Source organism: Cupressus sempervirens, chromosome 2, assembly GCF_028749045.1.
Source record: "Cupressus sempervirens isolate cs-2001-9-10 chromosome 2, ASM2874904v1, whole genome shotgun sequence".
In the NCBI taxonomy this organism is placed as follows: domain Eukaryota; kingdom Viridiplantae; phylum Streptophyta; class Pinopsida; order Cupressales; family Cupressaceae; genus Cupressus; species Cupressus sempervirens.
Genome location: NC_143119.1, coordinates 402,750,653 through 402,775,125, shown reverse-complemented (window position 1 = coordinate 402,775,125; position 24,473 = coordinate 402,750,653).

Genomic DNA, 24,473 nt, shown 5'->3' with positions numbered 1-24,473 from the left:
CCAAATACCATTTTTTGACCAGCAATGTTTAAAAATTAACACTCCCGAGGAAGCATGTGGAAATCTACTATTTGATTTCCTAGTTACTAGTTACATGAATAGGGTTTTATACCCTTAAAATAACTCTGCAACTCTAGTCCATTGTACTAAAGAAAGGTATCATCTTCGCAGCTCTAGTCTAACTGCATACATTGTATTGAAGAAAGGTACCATCTCTTATATCATGAACATATATATGATATTTGAACTCTGGGCTAGTTTTTCTTTAATTTATTACTAGTAATAAATTACTTACAAAATATTAATAATAATAAAGGGATTTTATTTTGTTAAAGTTAGTTTAATTACATTTGTTCAAAGAATCAAATTTTAGGCAACAATAGAACTATGATAAAACCATGAATACACCACTCACAAAGATGAATATTTAACCATCCAAATATCAAACCAATCCTTCTATATTTCTAATGAAGAGGGAGTTTGTTTCAAGAAGAGTAATTCGGGCACAGTGAGGAGAAGATTCCCAAAATGGGCATTGTTTATGAGGGAGGGCGTATTTCTACCTGAGCACAATAATTCTACCCTTATTAGATATAGAAGTAGTGGTTCAAGAAATGAAACATTTGGTTATTTAGTATTATTATAAATCGTTCATGAATCTATAAGAGGGTTCATTAAAATTGGTATTAGAGCAGTAATCTTGCCATCCTATGAATAGGTGATTATGAAAAATCTAGAGGGAAGATAAAAAAAGAATTACCATGAATGACCTAGCAAATGAGATGAGATCTTACATGGAAAATAATAACTAAACATTAATTAATCAAATGGAAAAATATAATCAAGCACTTCTCTAAGTACTACAGAGTATGGGAAATTCAATTAGTAATAATATGAAAGGACCACCTACTCATATAAGAGATACTAGCTCAAACCACTTAGAGAATGATCATTGGACTACGAGGATTCCACAATCGACATTTTCACCTCAAGGAAAAGTAATAAGATATGAAGAAGGGATAAAACAACCCTTGAACCAAACTGATGACATAGCAAGAGCATATGCCAATCTTGAACCACATATAAGAGCAATAATCTCATTTAGGGAATTTTGTGAAGATAAAAGAAGTGAGACTCCCAGGACACATAGTAATAAAGATCTTAAACATAAAGAAAATAAAGTAGATGTTCCAAATTTTGATGGGTCAGAGAATATCACAACATATGATTGGCTATAAACATTAAACTCATACCTAACATTCAAACCCATGACTAAAGAGGATGCACTCTAGTTTTCCATCTTACATTTAGCTGGAATCGCACATGAATGGTGGTACTATGGGAAAAATACATGGGGCCATGAGAATATTACCTCATAAAAAGAATTCACCCAAAAATTTATGAAAATATTTGACTAAAACATCCCCAAGAAGATTTTAAAAGACTAACACATATCAAACAATATTGGGATAGTCAAGAATTACATTAATGAGTTTGATAGAATATTAGTGCAAGTTATAGGAATGAATGAATATAGAATCACTTACATATTCTTGGAAGGGTTGAAAGAACCCCTTAAAGGGTTGGTTAGCACCCTCAAACAAAAAAACCTTGAAGACATTTTTGAAGTAGCACTAAATCTAGAATCATCATCAAATAATAAAACAACAAGTAATCATAATAAGGCATTCCATAAAAATAAAGAAACTCCTATAGATAAAGAAAGATAGATAATGAGAAGAAGAAGACAATGCTATTTATGTTAAGAACCTTGGGATAGGAATCACATTTGCAAAAATAGAAATACTGAAAGGAGGAAGACATTTTTTAAATGAAAATAAGAATGAACCTCGGGTCATAAATGTGAAAAAAGAGGTAGAACAAACAATATTGAAATTACCTTCGATGGAGAAGATGATCACTCAATCAAAAATCCAAGACGAGAAGATGATGGTGAGAAAGAAATGGGGATATTATCCACTATCACAAATCTACTAAGTATTGAATATCAAGAATCAAGAGTACTCTTGAAGGAGAAAAAAATGGTGACCTTAATTGATAGTGGATCATCTCACAACTTTATTGACAAGAGGCTGGTTGCAAAAATGGGATTAAAGACTTAAGATTTCAAAGGATTTATAGCTGTTCAAGCCACAAGATCCCTACTTATATGCACAAAGATGATTCCCCAACAAGAATTTATGTTAGGTAACCATCATATTAAAGAAGACTTACATGTAGTCCCACTAAACAATGATATAATATTAGGATCACTTGGATTTTCTCTTTGCGATGCTTTAAGTTTGCTCTCTCAAAATTAAAAATCCAATTTATGCATGAGGGTCAAGAAATAACTCATGAAGGAATTCCAGATGGATCCCCACAACTAGTCTCTTGTAAAACACTTGAGAGGATATTTAAGCATGAGCAGGGTGAGTGGGCTGCCTAATGTCTAGTCTTGGATAAAAATAGAGAGAAAAAACCTACCATCCATATTGATATTCAACCTATTCTTAAAAAGCACCAAAGGGTATTTGAGGACATTCCACCAAGATTACCCTCAAAAAGAGGTTTTGAACATATCATAGAATTAGAAAAAGGAGAAAAACCCATGATCACTACTCAATATAGGAACCCCCAAAAATATAAGGATGAAATTGAAAAGACAATAAATAAACTTCTAGAAATGGGCCACATACAACCTAGTTCTATCCCTTTTGCATCCTTAATAGTTCTTGTCAAAAATAAAGATGGAACCATTCGAATGTGTATAGATTATCGAGCCTTAAACAAGAAAACTATCAAGAATCATTATCCCATTCTAAGAGCAGATGAACTCATTGATGGGCTTCATGGAGCCAAATACTTTTCAAAAATAGATTTGAGATTAGGATACCAACAAATAAGAATGAGAGAAGAAGATGTATCCAAAACAACATTCAGGTGTCACTATAATATTTTGAGTATTTGGTCCTACTATTCAGACTTACTAATGCTTGAACTACTTTCCAATCATGTATAAATCACACATTTTAGAAACAATTAAGGAAGATCCTGCTCATATTTTTTGATGATATCCTTATTTATAGCTGAACATGGGAAGAGCATCCCCAACACATCGAAGAAGTACTAAATATTCCAGAATCCAAGTTCTTATATGCTAAAGCATCAAAATGTGAATTTGGACTAGAAGTAATCCTCTGTCTAGGTCATAAAATCAGTAAATAAGGAGTGAGCATGGATGAAGAAAAGATTAAAGCAATAAGGAGTGGCAAAAACCCAGAACCCTAACACAACTTCAAGGTTTTGTAGGATTGTGTAGCTACTACCAAAGATTCATCAAGGGATTCTCCAAGATAGCCACCCCATTGATCAATTTAACTAAGAAGGGAGCTTTCCAATGGATTGAGAGCACACAAAAATATTTTGAAAGTCTTAAAGAGGCCATGAGTTCATGCCCATTTTTGGTCATTCCATAATTTTCCCAACCTTTTGAATTATAGTCTAATGCTTCAAGGGAAAGAATTGGTGTAGTCCTTATGAAAAATAAAAATCCTATAGCTTTTGAAAGTCATAAGTTGATAGAAAGTGAATGTCATTACCCATCTACAATAATGAAGTGTTATCCATCATGCATGCCTTAGTTAAATTCAGGAAATATTTGGTTCATGGAAAGTTCAACATTAAGACTGATCATAACAACTTGAGATTTTTTATGAACCAAAAGGATCTCAATGATCGCCAATAGAAATGGGTAAGAAAAATACAAGCTTATAACTTTGACATCAAATATGTTAAAGGCTCTAATAATTTCATGGTAGATGTCTTATCTCGTTAAGAATAGGTAAACTTCATAGTAAGCATCACTAAGGATTAGAAAGAGGATATCATTGCAGAATATATGAAAGATCCATTGGCAAGGGGAATAATATAAGGTCAGGCACCCAATAATGAATATAAGATAATGGAAGAACTCATACTATACAAAGGAAGGATACTTCTTATAGCCAATTCCAAAATCAAAAGAAAAATAATGAGAGGATAAGCCTACAATGCTGTAGCATGCAAATTTATGTTGTAGACACCATGTGCTAAATTAGAGTTGTGTACTTCTATGTTGTCAACATGACAAATCATAAAGGTACACCAACTCCTAAGTGTCTCACAAAATAAATAATAAAATAATGCATTAACCTAAGTAAACTTAAGTAAAGTGTAAATAGTAAATACATATTTACAGCAACACCCATCCTTAAGTGCAACTTAGGGGAATACCCTTAAGCTTATGAAAACTAGGATGAAATGCAAGATGGGTCCCAACTATTAGGCCATGTTAGGTACCCATTTACATAATGAAATGCATTCTCTCATAAAGCAAAGAAAGAGGGAAAACCTCATGGGAAAAACCCTCCACCAAAAAGAGAGATGAAAAGACTAGATGCATGGATGGATGGTGTAATCAAGACCCCCCCCCATTATGACATAGATCAAGTATATACAATAGTTAAGAATGAGAAGAACAAGACCTCATAAGAAGAAAAAGTACCCCCCATAAGAAACAAGAGGAAGAGAGACAAGATAGTCCCCCCCTAATGAAGAATGTTGACTAGTGATTGTTGCTCCAAGGAAGAAGTTGGTCTATGAGTGCAGAATGATGTTCCTCCCCTTTGGAAGAAACAAAGGAAAATGTACAATCTTAAAGATGTATGGTGACCCTAAAACTTTATCAAGCCTCCCTATATTGATACTAATGGTCACCCCTACCAATATTGCTAAAAAGAATGAATGTAGATATGGCAAGGATATCTATAGAACCTATCCTAAATAGCCAACTATCTACTCAATTGATAAAGAGACCTTTGACAACTGTTGTACATAAGGATCCACAATTATAGAAATCTATGAAGATTGATCATGTAGAGAATGGACATGAGGGTTAGAGCAAGCCCTTGCAACAATTGTAGAAGGATCATCTTCATCAAAGAGAAGATGTAAATCATCAAGGCTGTCTCCCAAATCTACTATGTGTGACTCCATGAACAAAACTGCAATGTCTATCATGTAGTCATCTTCTATTGTTGGAGCTGAAAGACAAAGTGTACCATACTATGTTGGACCTATCATTGTGGCAATATATGTATGTGGACTATACTAATGATGTAACCTTTTTCTATAACTATCGATAGAACCCCACGTATCTGAATTTGTTGAAGCACTATCACTAGTATTACTATTAGTTTCCATAATGTATGAAGTGCAAAGAGGATTAGAGGATAAGTTGGGTGAATTTTTCTCAAAGTGAACATCCTTCTCCACAAAAATCTCATCTGTCTCTGGATCTAGAAGTCTGTATGCCTTAATACCATATCCATATCTGATGAAAGTACAAGGCCTTGGTGCTAGTACCTTACATCCCCTAGAAGATAGGTTTTCCCATGCTAGACAATTGAATACTTTGAAGTGACTCACAATTAGTTTTCTACAACACCATGCCTCAAAAGGAGTCTTCTGGTCTAAGGCATTATGAGGAGACCTATTAAGCATGTGAGCGACATTGCTAATGGCTTCGGCTTCAAGTGTAGGATCAAGAGACTTGGCTTTAATCATGCAACTTGCCATGGTCTTAAGAGTCATAATCTTCAGTGCCGCAACATCTATCTTATGCAAACTAAATGCTGGTGGATTCTAAAGATCAACACCCTCAAGTTTGCAAAAGTCTTTAATTCTTCTATCCACATATATGCTTTCATTGTCCATCCATAGAACCTTGATGACTTTCTTGATTTATGTTCAACATGACTCTTAAAGACTTGAAGCTTATCAACCATTTCATTCTTATGATGAAGGAAGTAGACCCATGTGAAGCATGAAAAATTATCAACAAAAATAAGGATGCAGCGAACTTGGCTGACTGAAGTCAGTGTAAAAGGTCCTACAAAAATCATGTGAACCAACTGAAGAACAATTGGTGCTCTAGAAGACTTCCCTTTATCATACTTCTCCTCAAGATGCATATCTACTGAATATGTTCAAACCTCACCCTTAGAAAATTTGATGTTAGGTAGACCTTTGATCAAGTATTTTGAGCAAAGTTGTTGAAGATAGTAGAAGGCAAGATGACCATACCGCTCATGCCATAGTTTGATTTGTCAATTAGATTGAGTTAACAAGGCATATGAAGGAGACTTAGGCACAAAGTGGGAGAAGGAATAAAGCCTATTTTCATGATTGACTTTCTCCACTACAACAAATTAATCATCTTTTAGACTTCCCACCATTACTGAATCTGGAAGCAACTCAACTTTGTTGCCATAGATTAGAGCTAAGTTTTGGAACATAGAGAACATCTTTGAATTCCCCATTTTCAATTTCCATATGTCCTTTCCCTTCAACTTCCATTTAGTATCATCTCCCACAAAGATGTGTAGTACCTATGACTGCTTCAATGAAGAAAAGTCTCCCTTTGAAGAACCCATATGATAGGAGGCACCTAAGTCAAGAATCCATTCCGATGAAGAACTTGTGTTTGCAATAAGTGCTTGCCCTTTTCCCTTTGAAGAGGTTGGAGTTGAATCCTTGGAAGTACCTAGAACTTGAATTTTGTTTTTCCTAAGTAGGTTTTCCAACTCATCGATTCTCTTAACCTTGCAATAATGCTCATCATGATTTGGCTTTTTGTAATATGCAAAAAAAAATTCTTCTTTTCATTACTTCCCTTCTTGTTGGAAGAACAATGTCCTTTCTATGATGATGAATGTTGTGTCTAAGATTGTGATTTCTACTTCCATTGCTTCTTCTTGTTGTTGTTAGAACTTCTTCCTTGACTTGATTGGTTCTCATCACTAGCCACCAATGCTTTAGTCTTTTATGTTTTTGACGCTGGCTCTTTATTATAAATCATGTGCAAGTCAATCCCACCACAAATATGGGACTAAACCCACAAAAATATGGTGCTCAAAAAAATATTTTAGCATCACAAACATAAAACCAATGATGAAAAACATATTTTGGTAACTACACAGTGCCTCCTCCCTGCGCCACACGACATTGTATGACACTGCCACATGGATTTTGTAGGCACTATTCCTATTTGCCACATATACTTTGCATTCCCACCACAAAAACAACATGTCCACATCATCGCAAGATAGTGCAATCACTACAAGAAAACAAAATCACTACAGGACAATTGTCATGACTCGTCAGCACCAGCTGTCATCCTAGTTAGCCAATGATTCTATATCCACCTGCATAGATAGCTGTCCATTGACACATCAACACATGTCAACATTTTCCATATGCCTACTCAACAAACCCAATTAGAAAATTCATATGCCAGATCAATAGACATGTGGTTTTTCCATACAATCCATATAGCCAACATCATCATTACGTCAGTGACACGTCATGCCATGTCATCCAGGTGTGGATTTTTTGTTGATATCATCAATTCTAGGAGCCTAATTTTGATGTCCATCTGACCATCATTTAGGGGCATGCTGTGATGACTAGATGATCATCAAATTTAACCCTATCTTTTTCTTATGCAACCCCTCTCTAGATTGATTTTTGATTTTGTAGTCTGACTTTGGGAGGACATATCTCAGTCATCTGGACTCCAAATTAGGTGCAATTTTTTTTGAAATTGTGTAGAATTTTCTAAAAATTTTAGTGGTGTAGCTCTTTTTTGGTTTTGGTGCATGGATTTTTCAAAAATTGCATCTTTTAGTGACTATACCTATCCAATCCTACATTTTACAACTTCAAATACTCCATACAGGCTCATCTAGACATGAAAATAGGTTCCATTTTTTTGAAAGTGCATTATTTTTTGTCTACTTTCTAGATCTACAATCAGATTATAGGGTTGTGAGGATAAAAGTATCACTTTGTACATTAGGTCCTTTTTTGTATTGTAATACTTTGATATATATTCATAATTATTTTATATTTGAGATACATTCTAATGTTCTAGTTTTGAACTCCATAAGGAGGTTGTAAAAAGAAAAATTAGAAGTCCACTAAGGCCAAATTTGGCAAGTGACCATTATAATCGCACTACATATAAAGTTCTCAAAGCATCTTCTTTTGGGGGGTTTCTTGATTTAGTGAAAAGGGGGCCAAGGGTGTTCTTGGTGTTGTGTTCATCTTTTTCTACAATTTTCTTTCATTTTCTACATTGTGGGACATTTTAATTTTCCAAAATTAACTTCACATAACTATGCTACATGGTCCATTAAAATGTGGTGTCATTTAATGCATAAAGGAGTTTCTCAATATGTAGATAGCACCCTTCCCAAACCAACAAGTGATCAAGTATCTACCAGTGAAATCACTGATTGGAAAATAATGGATAGGAAAACCCTAGGTGATATTTTTTTGGGGGTTGATGACAAGATCATGTATCAGATTTAGAAGTCTCGTACATCCAAGGAAGCTTGGGATACCCTCCAAAATCTATATGGGAAAGTGTTTGAAGAGGATGTTTTCAAAATTGAAGATGAGCTTTTCTCCTTAGATCCTAAATCATTTGATTCTATACAAGAAATCATCCTTAAGGTGAATGAACTAAGGAAAAATCTTAATGATTGTGGGAGTCCTATTAAAGATGACAAGTTGATCTATCTCATTCATAACAAGCTACCATTTGAGTACTCTACATTTGTTTCTACTTATAACACCTTAGACTACATTAGGGCGTGCCTATCAAAAAGTCTCTTTTGATGATTATGCTGACTTGTTGGATAAAGAAGAAAAGAAGTTTAAATCAATGGGGATTCTCAATTCACCCAAGTTAAAGGCATTTCTGGCCAATAATGAGGGTTCTCAACATTCAACTGGTCAATCTTCAAATAAAGGAAAGGGCAAAAATAAGAAATGAAAGAATAACAAATCAAAGGATGCAAAAAAGACAACTCCATAATCCAATCAACAAAGAAAGTCTTTTAATTCCAATAAGGAGGGAGACAATAATAAGGACAAGAAAAAGTGTGCTTATTGCATTATTGCAAAAAATTGGGTAATGAAGAACATGAGTGTTACCATAAAGAGATTGATGAATTGACCACCATCATGAAGAAACATAATGTTCCATTGCCTAATACTTACAAGGAGAAAGGATCTTCTTTATATTGAAAGGGCAAAGGGCAAGTACTCATGGAAAATTCAAATTCTTCAAAGGAATGGATTCTTGACTCAGGTGCCTCATATCATATGGGTTCTTCAAAAGGAGATTTTTCTTCATTGAAGTAGTCTAATGTACCACACATCTTTGTGGGAGATGATGCAAAAATAGAAGTTGAAGTGTAAGGAAATGTTGAGATGGAAAATGAAGAGTTCAAAGATGTTCTCTATGTTCCCAACCTAAGTTATAATCTCCTTTCAATTTAACAAATCACTCACCTTGGAGATGGTCATAAAGTTGAGTTCCTTCCTAACTCAGTAAAAGTGCACAATATAGAAGATGATTTAGTGGTTGTAGTGGGGAAAGTTAATCATGATAAAATATTGTATTCTTTCTCCCACTTTGTGCCCAAGTCTCCTTCACAAGCCTTGTTGACACAATCAAATTCACACATCCAATTATGGCATGAGTGGTTTGGTCATCTTGCCTTCCACTATCTTTAGCAACTTTTCTCAAACAAAATTGTCAAGGTCTACCTACAATGAACTTTCCCATGGTGAATGTTCAATAGGTTCAGTGGATATGCATCTAGAAGAGAAGCTACATAAAGGGAAGTCTTCAAGAGCACCAATTGTTCTTTAGTTAGTTCATATGGTACTAGCAGGTCCTTTTGTAGTGAAATCAGTCAGCCAAGGTTGCTACATACTTTCTTTCATTGATGAGATTTCAAGGTATACTTAGGTCTACTTTCTTCATAACAAGAATGAAGTGTTGGATAAGTTTCTAGTCTTCAAGATTCATGTTGAACATAAATCAAGGAAAGCCATCAAAGTTAAAAGGATGGAAAATGAAAGTAGATATGTGAACAAAAGACTTAAAGACTTTTGCAAACTTGAGGGTATTGATCTTCAAAATCCACTAGCATTCATTCCACACAAGACAGATGTTGCAACATTGAGGATCCAAACTCTTAAGTTAATGACAAGTTGCGTAATACAAGCCAAGTCTCTAGATTAATCACTTGAAGTCAAAGGAATCAGTAGTGCCAATCACATACTTAATAGGTCTCCTCATCCTAACTTAGATAGCAAGACTCCTTTTGAGGGATGGTGTGGCAAAAAACCAAATGTGATAAACTTCAAAGTCTTTGGTTGTCTTGCATGGGAAAACATATCTTCTAAGGGATGCAAGGCACAATCACCTCGGCCTTGTACTTTCATCAGATATGAAGATGGTGTGAAGGCATATAGAATTATAGACTTGAGACACATGAGATCTTTGTGGAGAAGGATGTACACTTTGAGGAAAGTTTAACCAACTTGTCCTCTAATCTTCTTTGCACATCATACATTGTGGAAACTGATAGTGACACCAGCGATAGTGCTTCAACATACTCATATATGTGTGGTTCTATCGACTATTGCAGTGAGAGGTCATGACATTAGCACATTCCACATGCATATATTGCCACAGTGATAGGCCCAACAAAGTAGGGTACACCCAGTCTTCTAGCTCTAGCAACAGAGGATGACTACATTGCAAATATTTCAAGTTTGTTTGTGGAGTCATACATAGCAGGTTTGGGAGACATCATTGATGATGTACATCTTCTCTTTGAAAAAGAAGATTCTTCTTCATTTGTTGCAAGGGCTCACTTTTACCCTCATGTCCATTCTCTACATGATCGATCTTTATAAGTTGATGTGATTGTGGATACTTATGAACATCAGTTGCAGGAGGTCTCTTTATTAGTTGAGGAGACAATATGTTCTTTGACACATATTCTACATTCATCCTTCATAGGGATAGTTGAATAGGTTTTAGAGACATTAGTGATCATTGGGATTCTTTCCACACATAGAGAAAGCATCTCACTTGTACCTAGGGTCTTGTTTCTTTCAAAGGGGGGGAACACTATTCTGTAGTCTTGGATCAGCTTCTACATCAGAGCAACTATCACTACTTAGCACTCTTCATTTAGGGGGGGAGACTACCTTGTCTCTCTTCTTCTTCTCTCTTTTTGGGGGGACCTTTTCCTCTTTTGAGATAGTCTTTTTCTTACATTTCTCTATTGTATATACTTGATGTATGTCGTAATGGAGGGGTCTTGTATACTCCATCAATCTATGCATCTCATTTTTTCATCTCTCTTTTTGGGGGAATGTTTTTCCCATGAGGTTTTCCCTCTTTCTTTTCTTTATGAGAGATTGTATTTCATTATGTACATGGGTACCTAACATGGCCTAGTATTCAGGACCCATAATGCATTTCATCATACTTTTCATAAGCTTAAGGGCATTCCCCTAAGTTGCACTTAAGGAGGGGTGTTGGTGTAAATAACTATTTACTATTTACCATACTGATGAAATGTGCTAAGAGGATGGAGAAAATCCAGAGGGATTTTTTGTGGACGGGAGTTGAAAGGAACAAAAGGTACCCCCTTGTTGCATGGGACAAAGTTTTCCTCCCCAAGAAGAATGGAGGTCTAGGAATCAAGAAGCTCATTCACCTCAATAAGGCCCTTCTGGAAAAGAAAATCTAGCACATCTTTAGCAGCACAAGGGATTGGAGAGACAGTGTAGTTAATAAATATATAAAGAGGCCCTCTATTCAGTTCACCCTCTTCAGTGAGGACATCCCAAGAGGTTTTTTTGTTTGGAATGGTTTCTTAAAAGCCAGGGACTAGGCTAACTCAAAAGTCTCCTGGAAGCTGGGTAATGGGGAGGACATTCTATTCTGGTCAGACAGTTGGCTTTCTCAGGGTCCCCTTATGAACAACCCTAGTTATGAGTTTTGGGCTAATGATTGCATCAACCTTTATGGGCACAAAGTTAGCTATTACAGGGCCAAATAGGGTTGGAGGGACCTTTCCATTATCTCAAATGACCTCAAACCAATCATGATCATGCTTAATTCCTTGTCCCTTAGCAACAATAAGGATGAACTAGATTGGAGGGATAATGCCAATGGGCTCTATTTGGTTGCCTCTGGGTACTCTACTTTATGGAGCTTAAAAGAGTCTCCCCCTTGGTCAAGGGTTTGCATCCTTGGCCTTACACCAAAAGTCAACATTTTTTTTAGTTGGCTCTTTAGGACAAAACTCTAACCCAGGAAAATCTCATCAAAAGAGGTTAGACCATGCCCAACAGATGTGTTTTGTGTAAAGAAGAATCAGAGATAGCCAATCATATGTTCATTCACTATTCTTTCTCCAGGATAGTTTGGGGCATCCTCACCTAGGACTTAGGCCACAGTTGGTGCTTTCCTTCTAACCTCCTGGACTTTTTCTGTCAATGGCATGGCTTGTTCAATGGGTCTGTCTTGAAGGAAATTAGCTCCTAGATCCTACCCCATTTTTGTTGGAGCATATGGAAGGAGAGAAACATTAGGATTTTTAGAGATAGGGAGGAGTCGGCTTTAGTTGTTGGAAGAAAGATTTTCGATAACATAAAGGAAAAATTTTCTATGAGGAAGGGGGGAGAATTTGAGATAGGAGGTAGGATGAAGGATAAGGTAAAAGACAATTCGAGGAAAAGATAGGAAGCCAAGTGTTTCCTTCCCCCTGAAGGCTGGCACAAATCCAACTTCAACGAAGCCTCCAAGGGCAACCCTAGCTCCTCAGGTAGTGAAGGCATGATAAGGAATAAACGTGGAGATAGTATTGCAGCTTTTTCTCTCCCGTTGGGATTCCAAACCAATCATTTTGCGGAAGTGAATGCCACGTGCAATGTTGTAAAACTGGCTTTTGAAATTGGTGTCACCAATTTATGGCTCGAAGGGGATTTGAATAACATTATAAAGTGCATAATTGGCAACTCACATCCATGATGGATGATTGCAAATCTAATTGATGAGACTCGTGAGACCCTCACCAAATTTAATAGAATCCATGTCACTCATATTTTCTAGGAAGAAAACACGGTTGTCGATAGGTTTGAGAAAACATTGGGGTCAGCGTAGACCAAAAAATGACTTGGCTTCCTAGAATTTGTTTTTTGACGAACGTTAAAAGTTTGATCAACTTGGACAAGATCCAAGGAAGTATAGATAAAATCAAGCTATAATTATGATTATGAAGGTTTTAAGAAATAAGGGTACTTTTCAAAATGGAAGCATGGGAAATCATAACTGCAGTAATTCATTATTGATTAATCGACATGCTTTTTGGGTTTTTTTTTGCACTTGCTTTTGAAAAAATAGTAGGGCTATTTTTTTCTAGTTATTGCTTACTCTCAGTGGTCCCTTTCAATCACAGAGTGAGGAGCACATGAGTAAAGAGGGTGTGTAGTGTGCAAAAATGGTAGGAAAAAGGTGCAAAAAGGAGCTAGTGGGAGATTTTGAGAAATGGAGAAGTAGGGAGAAAGTGTGGGAAAAGCTAGAAGAGGGTGGGTTTACCAATTATATCATGAAGCTACATGGTTTCGATTAGGAGGTGAGCAAAAGCATGGTGGGGTCCTGGAAGGATGGCAGGGTGAAGGTGAACGGGGTCTACTTTCAGATCACAGAGGAGGTGATTGTGACTGCCACCGAAATCCCTATCAAGGGTTTTAAATTCTTCAAGAATAAGAAGCTCTCAGCCAATGTGGTTAGGGACTTTGTGGAGAGTGAGAAGGAACTAAAGGCGCTGAGAAAGATTGACACCTACTATGTCCCCGACTCCATGAAGAAGCGGTGGAGGTATGTTCTGAGAGCTGTTATCGAGTACATAATGTTGGACCCTAGGTTTGATAGAGCTCATACCCACCACTTTGTTATATTGAATCATTTTTGGCATAATGCTAATATTTCCTTTCCATATTATCTATTAACCTCGATGAGCAAGGCGATGGACAGCTTCAAAAACAAGGCCACTGCAAACCCAACTCTACATGAGGGGCTATTACTGCTTATCCATGAGAACTTCAAGGCTCAAACTATAAGTATCAATCCCCCTCAGGTAGAGAAGGTGGAGTTTGGTAGCTCAAACTATAAGCATCAATCCCCCTCAGGCAGAGAAGGTGGAGTTTGGTAACTCTAGTTACTCCTCTAACTCGGATGAAATTCAGAGCTTCAGCTCTGAGTAAGGAGGGATCTCTTCTTCAGGGAAATTTCAGGGAAATTAGTGACTCACCAAGCTAAAAAATTTCCCTCCCCCATAACCCCTAGCAAAAAAAGCCCTAGGGATATTGGGCAGAAGCCTCCTAAGAAGGATGAGGAGGGAGTCAGCTATGATGAGGAGGAGTTGGAGTCTAAGGAGGTGGTTTAGGAGATGCAGGAGGAAATTAAGGATGAAAATGGAAGGAAGAAATGCAAGAGGGAGAGTTTGGAGGAAGTGCACTCTTAGTTTGAGTAGACATCTGTGCTGCCCCTATCTCCTGTCCACCTCCAAGACCAACCTAAGGAATAGAAAGAGGAGAATGCAGGGTATGCGGAAGGGGAAGTGCAGGTCAATGATAGGAGGAAAGCTTGGATAAACTTTAATGTCAAGACTTCAAATATGGGCAACTTTAGGGAGGCCATGAATCCCCAAATCCTCATGAAAAATCAAGAGGAACAGTGGCTGGAAGAACTCATTGACCTGGCGATAGTGGCTATTTCAGATAGAGCTAGGGAGACAAGGATGAACCTCCTAAATAATGCTCATAATAGTATGATAGAAAATTTTAGATCAATCAAATGGCTTCTTCATGAGCTAGAGGAGGTCAAAGAACAGGTAAGACATATTGAGGCTACAAGGAATGGAATGGATGCTAACAGGAGGATAGATTCATCTGATAGGCTCATTCTGGTGGAAAGAAGGATACACAACATTGAGAACTACAATCACAACCTTGCAAATCAAATGTTCACTTTGTTAATCTCCATTAACAACAACATCATCTCTCTTACGGGCTGGATCAAAGACAGAGAAATGCAGGATGATGAGGAAGGAAAAGACAGGGATGAAGCCAAAATGGAGGATGACTCTACAAAGGACAACACCATTCCTAATTAGGACCAGGGGGACCAAAGGGTGCAATAGCTGGAAGCGAAGGAGAACCAACTAGCCTGTGAGGCTGCTCAAGTTATGCAAGAGCTGAAGTGAAAGAGCGAGGAATAACTCTCGCCTATTCTTTTGTTTTTCTTTGTCTTTTGGCTTTTGATCTAGCTTTAGGCCGTGGTTTTACTTCTCTTTTTTCCTGGTCTTTTCTCTGAACTCTACTTTTGGGCTGGGCTTTATGCTTATTATCAACCTTTGAACTGATACTTTTTTGGCTAGTTTCACGCTTATTATCAGCCTTTTATGTTTTAACTATTGGGTTTTAGGATCCCTATACAACTTGTTTATCTAATCAAAAACTATTTACTATTTACACTTTACTTAGGTTTACTTAGGTTAATGCATTATTTTATTATTTATTTTGGTGAGACACTTAGGAGTTTGTGTACTCTCATGAGTTGTCATGTTGACAACATAGAAGTACACAACTCTAATTCAGCACATGGTGTCTACAACACTGGAGTTTGCATCATTCAGTGAGTATTCATGTTTACAACATAGTTATTTGCACTTCCATTTTAGCACATTTTGTCTACAATATTAATTTTCATGCTACACCATTGTAGGATTATCCTCTCATCATCAGACTTACTCTGTGCTTAATAGAGGATAACCCATATCTAGTGGACATGTGCCTAGTTGTATGACTTATCATATTGCTGACTTCTATGCATTCAAAAAGCTCTCCAGGGGCCTTTATACACACAGACTTCTAGTGTAATTTTATATGGAATATTGAATGAATATATCATCATTTTAATCATACACTCTTTGGTCTATTGTTGTGCTGTGTTTGAGTTCCTTTGTCTTGGATGAATTCTACCCTAAGAAAAATTCTTACATGGTATCAGAGCTTGGTGAATCTCTTTTTACATAGCTATTTGAGACCATTGTTTCTATAGCACCTTGACTTAGATCTAGAGTATCATAGAAATTGGGAGTGTCTAGAGCCAAAATAGACCTCACCATTATGTTTGAAACATCAATTCAGTGAAGATCAGCTATAAATTCGGCTACCTTAGACAAAAGTCAATCATGAGGAAAATATTTTTTTGAAAATCAGCAATTCAAAGGCCCTAATTTGCAAGTTTAGGTATGATCTTTTAGATCTTTCATTTAATTTAATTCAAATCTAGAATTATTTATTTTCTCTGCCATTTTCTTCTGTATTTTGTTATTATCTTTTTTGTTTTTTTCCCTTTGGGCAAAAAAAATTATTTTTTTGGTACAGACACTAGGCAATCACACCCCACCCTGCACCCATAGAATATTCCAATATTGCAGCAACAATATTCCCTATCATTTCAGGTGGGCTCAATCCACATATTCTGGCAAATATTCTACAAATTTGGCATTGTTATCACTAGCAATGAATCCAACTAGTGGACCGCAACCACCCACATTTTGACAACTTCATAAGCTGGTAGATTTCATTATTTCAATGTCTGCAACTTGGTTATTTTCAATAGCTCAATTTACTATTTACCCACCAATTTGGGATATTTAGATTAATCCTGGCAACCTTTTTTTTTAATAACTTCGGCGCTAACCATTGGATTCTGGCAGACAAAGTTCCTAAGCCTGCACATAGACTTTGGTAGGAGAGTTGCATCCATAGCCTAGTCACATGGACAAATATCAGTTTGCCACATAGCAATTTCTCCCAACTCCACACACAGTCATAGATAGACCATGTGGATAGGACATGCCAACTTAGACATCCAGTCAACACCCACATAGGTAGGTCCTAATCAACTTTATACAGGCCACATATGTTGACCCATCAGCAGATCCTGCCACGTAGGCCAAGCCACGTAGGTAGCCAACACATTTTCCATATCACTAGGTGACTCAGCCTGCTATACACACATCAACAGTGCCATCTCAGACACTGACTCGACACCATACTACCATGTGTCACCCATTTGTATAGCTATATGCCAAGTCAACTTGCCACATCACCAGACAACTATTTTTTGCTGATGTCAGCCATATATGGGATTAAATTTGATGGTTGTTTGACCATAATTTCTAGGGATTTTATAACTACTATGACAGCCATTTGAATATCAAATTTAAGCACACAGTTTTTTGCCCAGGCCACTCTTCAAATTGTTTTTTGATTTTGTAACCCAATTTTGAGAGGTCATAACTTAGTCATTTGGACTCCAAATCAAGTGCAATTTTTGTTGATTTAGGGTAAAAATTCTTGAACTTTTTAGTGGTGGTGTTCTTTTCTAGTTTTGGTGCAAGGTTTTTTCAAAATTTTCATTTTTTGACAACTGCACCTATTCAATCCAACATTTTACAACTTCAAACACTCTGTACAGGCTCATCTGGAAACAATTTTAGATGATTTTTTTTTGAAAGTACATTATTTTTTGTCTAATTTCCATATTTGTAGTCATATTATAGGGTTGTGTGGAAAAAAATCACTTTTAAAACTAGGGCCTTTTCTACATTGTATTGCTTTTCAGAATTGTTGTACAATTGAGCTACAGTGCTTAGTGATAGATTTGGGCCTCAAAAGGTAGTTGTAAAAAGAAAAATTAGAAGTCCACATTGTTCATTTTGTCAAGTGGCCTATTGTACACGCACTACATACAAAGTGTCAAAAGCATCTTTTTTGGGGGGGTCTTTTGATTGAGTTAAAAGGTGGGGTATGTATTGTGTTCTTATGTCTCTCTTGTGTGCTCTTTTCATTTTTTGAATCATGGGTTCACCTAAATGTCCACTTATAACTTCACATAATTATTCTACATGGAAAGATATTGTATGGAGTAGATTAATGGAAAAATATTTAAGTCTTTATGTTGATGGTTCAATCCCCAAATCTACTGATGCTATAGAACTCATTGATTGGAAAAAACAAGAACAACAGGCTTTAGAAATTATCAGGAGTTGTGTACATAGAGATCTCTTCTTCAAAAAACTCAAACACAAGCACAAAGAACTCAAACACAAGCACAACTATAGACTAGATAGAGTATGATTAGAATATTGATATATATTCGATTCAATTTGTACAAAAGTACACTAGGAGTGCCTATATATAAAGGCCTTTGAGATGCATCTAGAATGCGTAGGAATCAACATCATGATAATTCATACAACCAAGCACATGTCCACCAGATATGGGTTATCCTCCATTAAGCACATAAGTAAGTGTAATGATGAGAGGATAAGCCTACAATGGTGTAGCACACAAATTTATGTTGTAGATACCATGTGCTAAATTAGGAGTCCAAATAACTATTTTTTCTACATGACAACTTAGTGAATGATGCAAACTCTAGTGTTGTAGACATCATGTGCTAAATTAGAGTTGCGTACTTCTGCATTGTTAACATGACAACTCATAAAGGTATACAAACTCCTAAGTGTCTCACAAAATAAATAATAAAATAATGCAATATAATAAAATAATACATTAACTTAAGTAAACTTAAGTAAAGTGTAAATAGTAAATACGTATTTACACCAACAGCCCCCCTTAAGTGCAACTTAGGGGAATGCCCTTAAGCTTATGAAAACTAGGATGAAATGCAAGATGGGTCCCAGTTACTAGGCCATGCTAGGTACCCATGTACATAATGAAATGAAATCTCTCATAAAGTAGAGAAAGAGGGAAAACCTCATGGGAAAATCCTTCCCCCAAAAAGAGAGATGAAAAAATGAGATGCATAGATGGATGGAGTAATCAAGACCCCCCCATTACGACATACATCAAGTATATACAATAGTGAAGAATGAGAAAAACAAGACCTCATAAGAGGAAAAAGTCCCCCCCATAAGAAAGAAGAGGAAGAGAGACAAGGTAGTCCCCCCCACCTAATGAAGAATGCCAACCAGTGATTGCTGCTCCAAGGAAGAAACTAGTCCATGAGCGTGGAATGATGTTCCTCCCCTTTGGAAGAAACAAAGGCAAAGATACAATCCTGAAGATGTATGGTGGCCTTGAAATCTACTCAAGTGTCCCTGTGTTGATGTTGATGGTCACCCCTTCCAACACTACCAAAAAGAATTTATGCAAATCTGGCAAGGATGTCTATAGAACTTATCCCAATGAGTCAACTATCTCCTCAACTAATAAAGAGACCTCTGACAACTGTTGTACATAAGGATCCACAATCATGTCAACTTGGGAAGCTGGATCATGTAGAGAATGGACATGAGGGTCAGAGAAAGCCCTCACAACAACTATAGAAGGATCATCTTCATCAAAGAGATGTAAATCATCAAGGCTATCGCCTAAATCTGCGGTGTGTGACTCCACAAACAAACCTACAATGTCTACCACGTAGTCATCTTCTATTGCTAGAGCTAGAAGAAAAAGTGTACCCTATTGTGTTGGACCTATCACTATGGCAATATATGCATGTGAACTATACTGATGATGCTACCTTTCACTAAAACTATCGATAGAACCCCATGTATCTGAATCTATTGAAGCACTATTGCTGGTGTCACTATCAGTTTCCGTAGTGTATGAAGTGCAGAGAAGATTAGAGGATAAGCTGGGTGAACTTTCCTCAAAGTGAACATCCTTCTCCAAAAAAATCTCATGTGTCTCTGGATCTAGAAGTTTGTATGCCTTAATACTATCTTCATATTTGATGAAAGTACAAGGTCTTGGTGTTGGTGCCTTACATCCCCTAGAAGATAGGTTTTCCCATGATGGACAATTGAAGACTTTGAAATGACTCACAACTAGTTTTCTACCACACCATGCCTTAAAAGGAATCTTCCCATCTAAGGCATTATGAGGAGAACTATTAAGTATGTGAGTGGCATTGCTAATGGCTTTGACTTCAAGTGTAGGATTAAGAGACTTAGCTTTAAATATGCAAATTTCCATGGTCTTAAGAGTTCTAATCCTTAGTGTTGAAACATTTGTCTTGTGCATATTGAATGCTTGTGGATTCTGAAGATCAACACCCTCAAGTTTGCAAAAGTCTTTAATTCTTCTGTCCACATATCTTCTTTCATTGTCCATCCGTAGAACATTGATGGCTTTCCTTGATTTCCATTCAACATGACTCTTAAAGACTTAAAGCTTATCAACCACTTCATTCTTATGATGAAGGAAGTAGACCCATGTGATGTGTGAAAAGTCATCAACAAAAATAAGGATGTAGCAGCCTTGGTTGACTAAAGTCACTGGAAAAGGTCCTACTAAAACCATGTGAACCAACTGAAGAACAATTGGTGCTCTAGAAGACTTCTCTTTATCATACTTCTCCTCGAGATGCATATCCACTAAACATGTTGAACACTCACCCTTATAAAACTTGATGTAAGGTAGACCTTTGACAATGTATTTTGAGCAAAGTTGCTGAAGATAGCGGAAGGCAAGATGACCATACCACTCATGCCATAGTTTGATTTGTGAATTAGATTGAGTTAACAAGGCATGTGAAGGATACTTAGGGACAAAGTGAGAGAAGGAATAAAGCCTGTTTTCATGATTGACTTTCCCCACTACAACCAATGAATCATCTTTTAGACTTTGCGCCACTAATGAATCTAGAAGGAATTCAACTTTGTTTCCATCTCCAAGGTGAATGATTTTGTAAATTGAGAGGAGATTAGAGATAAGGTTTGGAACTTAGGGAACGTCTTTGAATTACCCATTTTCCATTGCCACATGTCCTTTCCCTTCAACTTCCATTTTTAGTATCATTTCCCACAAAGATGTACAGTACCTATGACTACTTCAATGAAGAAAAGTCTCCCTTTGAAGAACCCATATGATAGGAGGCACCTGAGTCAAGAATCCATTCCAATGAAGAACTTGTGTTTTCCATAAGTGCTTGCCCTTTTCCCTTTGAAGAGGTTGGAGTTGAATCCTTGGAAGTACCTGGCACTTGAATTTTTTTCTTCTTGAGTAGGTTTTCCAACTCATCGATTCTCTTAACCTTGCAATGATGCTCATCATGACTTGGATTTTTGTAATATGCATAAAAAATTTTATCCTTCTTTTCATTTCTCTCTTCTTTTTGGAAGAATAATTTCCTTGTTGTGATGAGGATTGTTGTGTCTTAGATTGTGATTTCTACTTCCACTGCTTCTTGTTGTTGTTGTTAGAACTTCTTCCTTTACTTGATTGGTTCTCATCACTAGCCACCAATGCTTTGGTCTTTTATGTCTATGACGTCAGCTCTTTGTTATAAATCATACGTAGGTCAATCCCACCAAAAATGTGGGATTAAAGTCACAAAAATATGATGCCCACAAAAATATTATGGCATCACAGACATAAAATAGCCAATGAAAAACATATTTCGATAACCGTACAACACTTGCTCCTTGTGCCATGCGACATTGTATGACACTACCACATAGATTCCACATACACTATTCCTATCTACCACATGTACTCTATATTCCTACCACAACAAAAATGGGTCCACATCACCATAGGACAACACAATCACTGCAGGACATCATAGTCACTGCAGGACAACTATCATGACTCGTTAACACCAGCTGTCATCCTAGTTAGCCTATGACTATACATCCACTTGTATAGATGGCTATCCATTGACATGTTAGAATTTATCGTATGCCCACTCAAAAAACCCAATCAACAAATCTGTACACCAGGTCAGTAGGCACATGGATTTTTTGTACAATTTGTACAACTAACATCATCATTAGATTAGTGCCACATCATCCAAGGGTGGAGTTTTTGTTGACATCATCAATTTTGGAAGCCTAAATTTGATGGTTGTCTAACCATCATTGAAGGGAAAATTAGAACTACTATGATGACTATATGACCATCAAATTTAACCTCATCTTTTGCTCATGCAACCCCTCTCTGAATTGCTTTTTGATTTTGTAGTTTAACTTTGGGAGGCCACATCTTAGTCATATGAACTCCAAATTGGTTCAATTTTTTTTGAAATTGGGTAGAATTTTTTGAGCTTTTTAGTGGTGCATCTCTTTTCTAGTTTTGGTGCATGAATTTGTTAGAAATTGCATCTTTTTGCAACTGTACCTATCTAATCCTACATTTTGCAACTTCAAATGCTCCGTACGGGATCATCTAGACACAAAAATAGGTTTCATTTTTTTTGAAAGTTTATAATTTTTTGTCTCCTTTTGAAATATGTAATTAGATTATAGGATTGTGTGGACAAAAGTGTCACTTTTAGTATTATGTCACTTTCTACATTGTAATACTTTGATATTTCTTCAGAATTATTGTATATTTGAGATACATTGTAATGTTCCAGTTTTGAACTCCATAAGGAGGTTGTAAAAAGAAAAATCAAAAGTCCACTAAGGCAAAATTTGGCAAGTGACCATTGTAATTGCACTACATATAAAGTGCCCACGACATCTTTTTTGGGGGGGTTGCTTGATTTAGTGAAAAGGAGGGTGTTCTTGGTGTTGTGTTCCTCTTTTTCTATAGTTTTCTTTCATTTTATGCAATATGGGACATGTTAAGTTTCTAAAATTAACTCCACATAACTATGCTACATGGTTCATTAAAATGTGGTGTCATTTAATGCATAATGGAGTTTCTCAATATGTAGATGGTACCCTTCCTAAACCAATAGGTGATCAAGTATCTACTAGTGAAATCACTGATTGGAAAACAATGGATAGGAAAGCCCTAGGTGATATTTGTTTGGGGGTTGATGACAAGATCATGTATCAAATTCAGAAGTCTCATACATCCAAGGAAGCTTGGGATACCCTCCAAAACCTATATGAGAAAGTCTCTGAAGACGATGTTTCAAAATTGAAGATGAGCTTGTCTCCTTAGATTCTAAGTCATTTGATTCTATATAGGATTTCATCATTAAGGTGAATAAACTAATGACAAAGCTTAATGATTGTGGGAGTCCTATTAAAGATGACAGGTTGATCTATCTCATTCATAACAAGCTACCATATGGGTACTCTACATTTGTTTCTACTTATAACACCTCAAAGACTACATTAGGGTCTACCTATTAGAAAGTCTCTTTTGATGATTATGTTGACTTGTTGTATAAAGAAGAAAAGAAGTTGAAATCAATCAAAATTCTCAATTCACCTAAGTCAAAGGCACTATTGGCCAATAATGAGGGTTCTCAACATTCAGCTAGTCAATCTCCAAATAAAGGAAAGGGAAAAAATAAGAAATGGAAGAATAATAAATTAGAGGATGAAAAAAAGAAAACACCACAATCCAATCAACAAGGAACATCTTTGAATTCCAATAAGAAGGGAGACAATAATAAGGACAGGAAAAAGTGTGCTTATTGCAAGAAATTGGGTCATGAAGAACATGAGCGTTATCATAAAAAGATTGATGAATTGATCACCATCGTGAAGAAACATAATGTGCCACTACCTAATGCTTACAAAGGAGAAAGGATCTTCTTCAAATTTAAAGGGAAAAGGACAAGCACTCACAACAAATTCAAATTCTTCAAAGGAATGGATTCTTGACTCAAGTGCCTCATATCATATTGGTTCTTCAAAATGAGATTTTTCTTCATTGAAGTAGTTTAAGGTACCACACATCTTTGTGGGAGATGATATGAAAATGGAAGTTGAAGGGAAAGGAAACATGGAGATGGAAAATGGAGAATTCAAAGATGTTCTCTATGTTCCCAACCTAAGTTCTAATCTCCTCTCAATTTACCAAATCACTCGCCTTGGAGATGGTCATAAAGTTGAGTTCCTTCCTAATGCAATAAAAGTGCACAATCTAAAAGATGACTCATTGGTTGCAGTGGGGAAAGTTAATCATGACAAAAGGTTGTATTCTTTCTCACACTTTATTCCCAAGTCTCCTTCACAAGCCTTGTTGACTCAATCCAATTATGACATGAGCATTTGGTCATCTTGCCTTCTGCTATCTTTAGCAACTTTTCTCAAAAAAAATGGTTAAAGGTCTTCCTATAATCAAATTTTCCATAGATGAATGTTCAATAGGTTCAGTGGATATGCATCTAGAGGAGAAGTTACATAAAGGGAAGTCTTCAAGAGCACTAGTTGTTCTTTAGTTGGTTCACATGGTACTAGCAGGTCCTTTTGCAGTGACATCAGTTAGCTAGGGTCACTATATACTTACTTTCATTATGAATTTTCAAGGTATACTTGGGTCTACTTTCTTCATCACAGGAATGAAGTGTTGGATAAGTTTCTAGCCTTCAAGACTCATTTTGAACAGAATTGAGGAAAGCTATCAAGGTTCTAAGGATGGAAAATATAAAAGATTTAAAGACTTATGCAAACTTAAGGGAATTGATCTTCAAAATCCACCAGCATTCAGTTCACATAAGATAGATGTTGCAGCATTGAGGATTCAAAGTCTTATGTCTATGG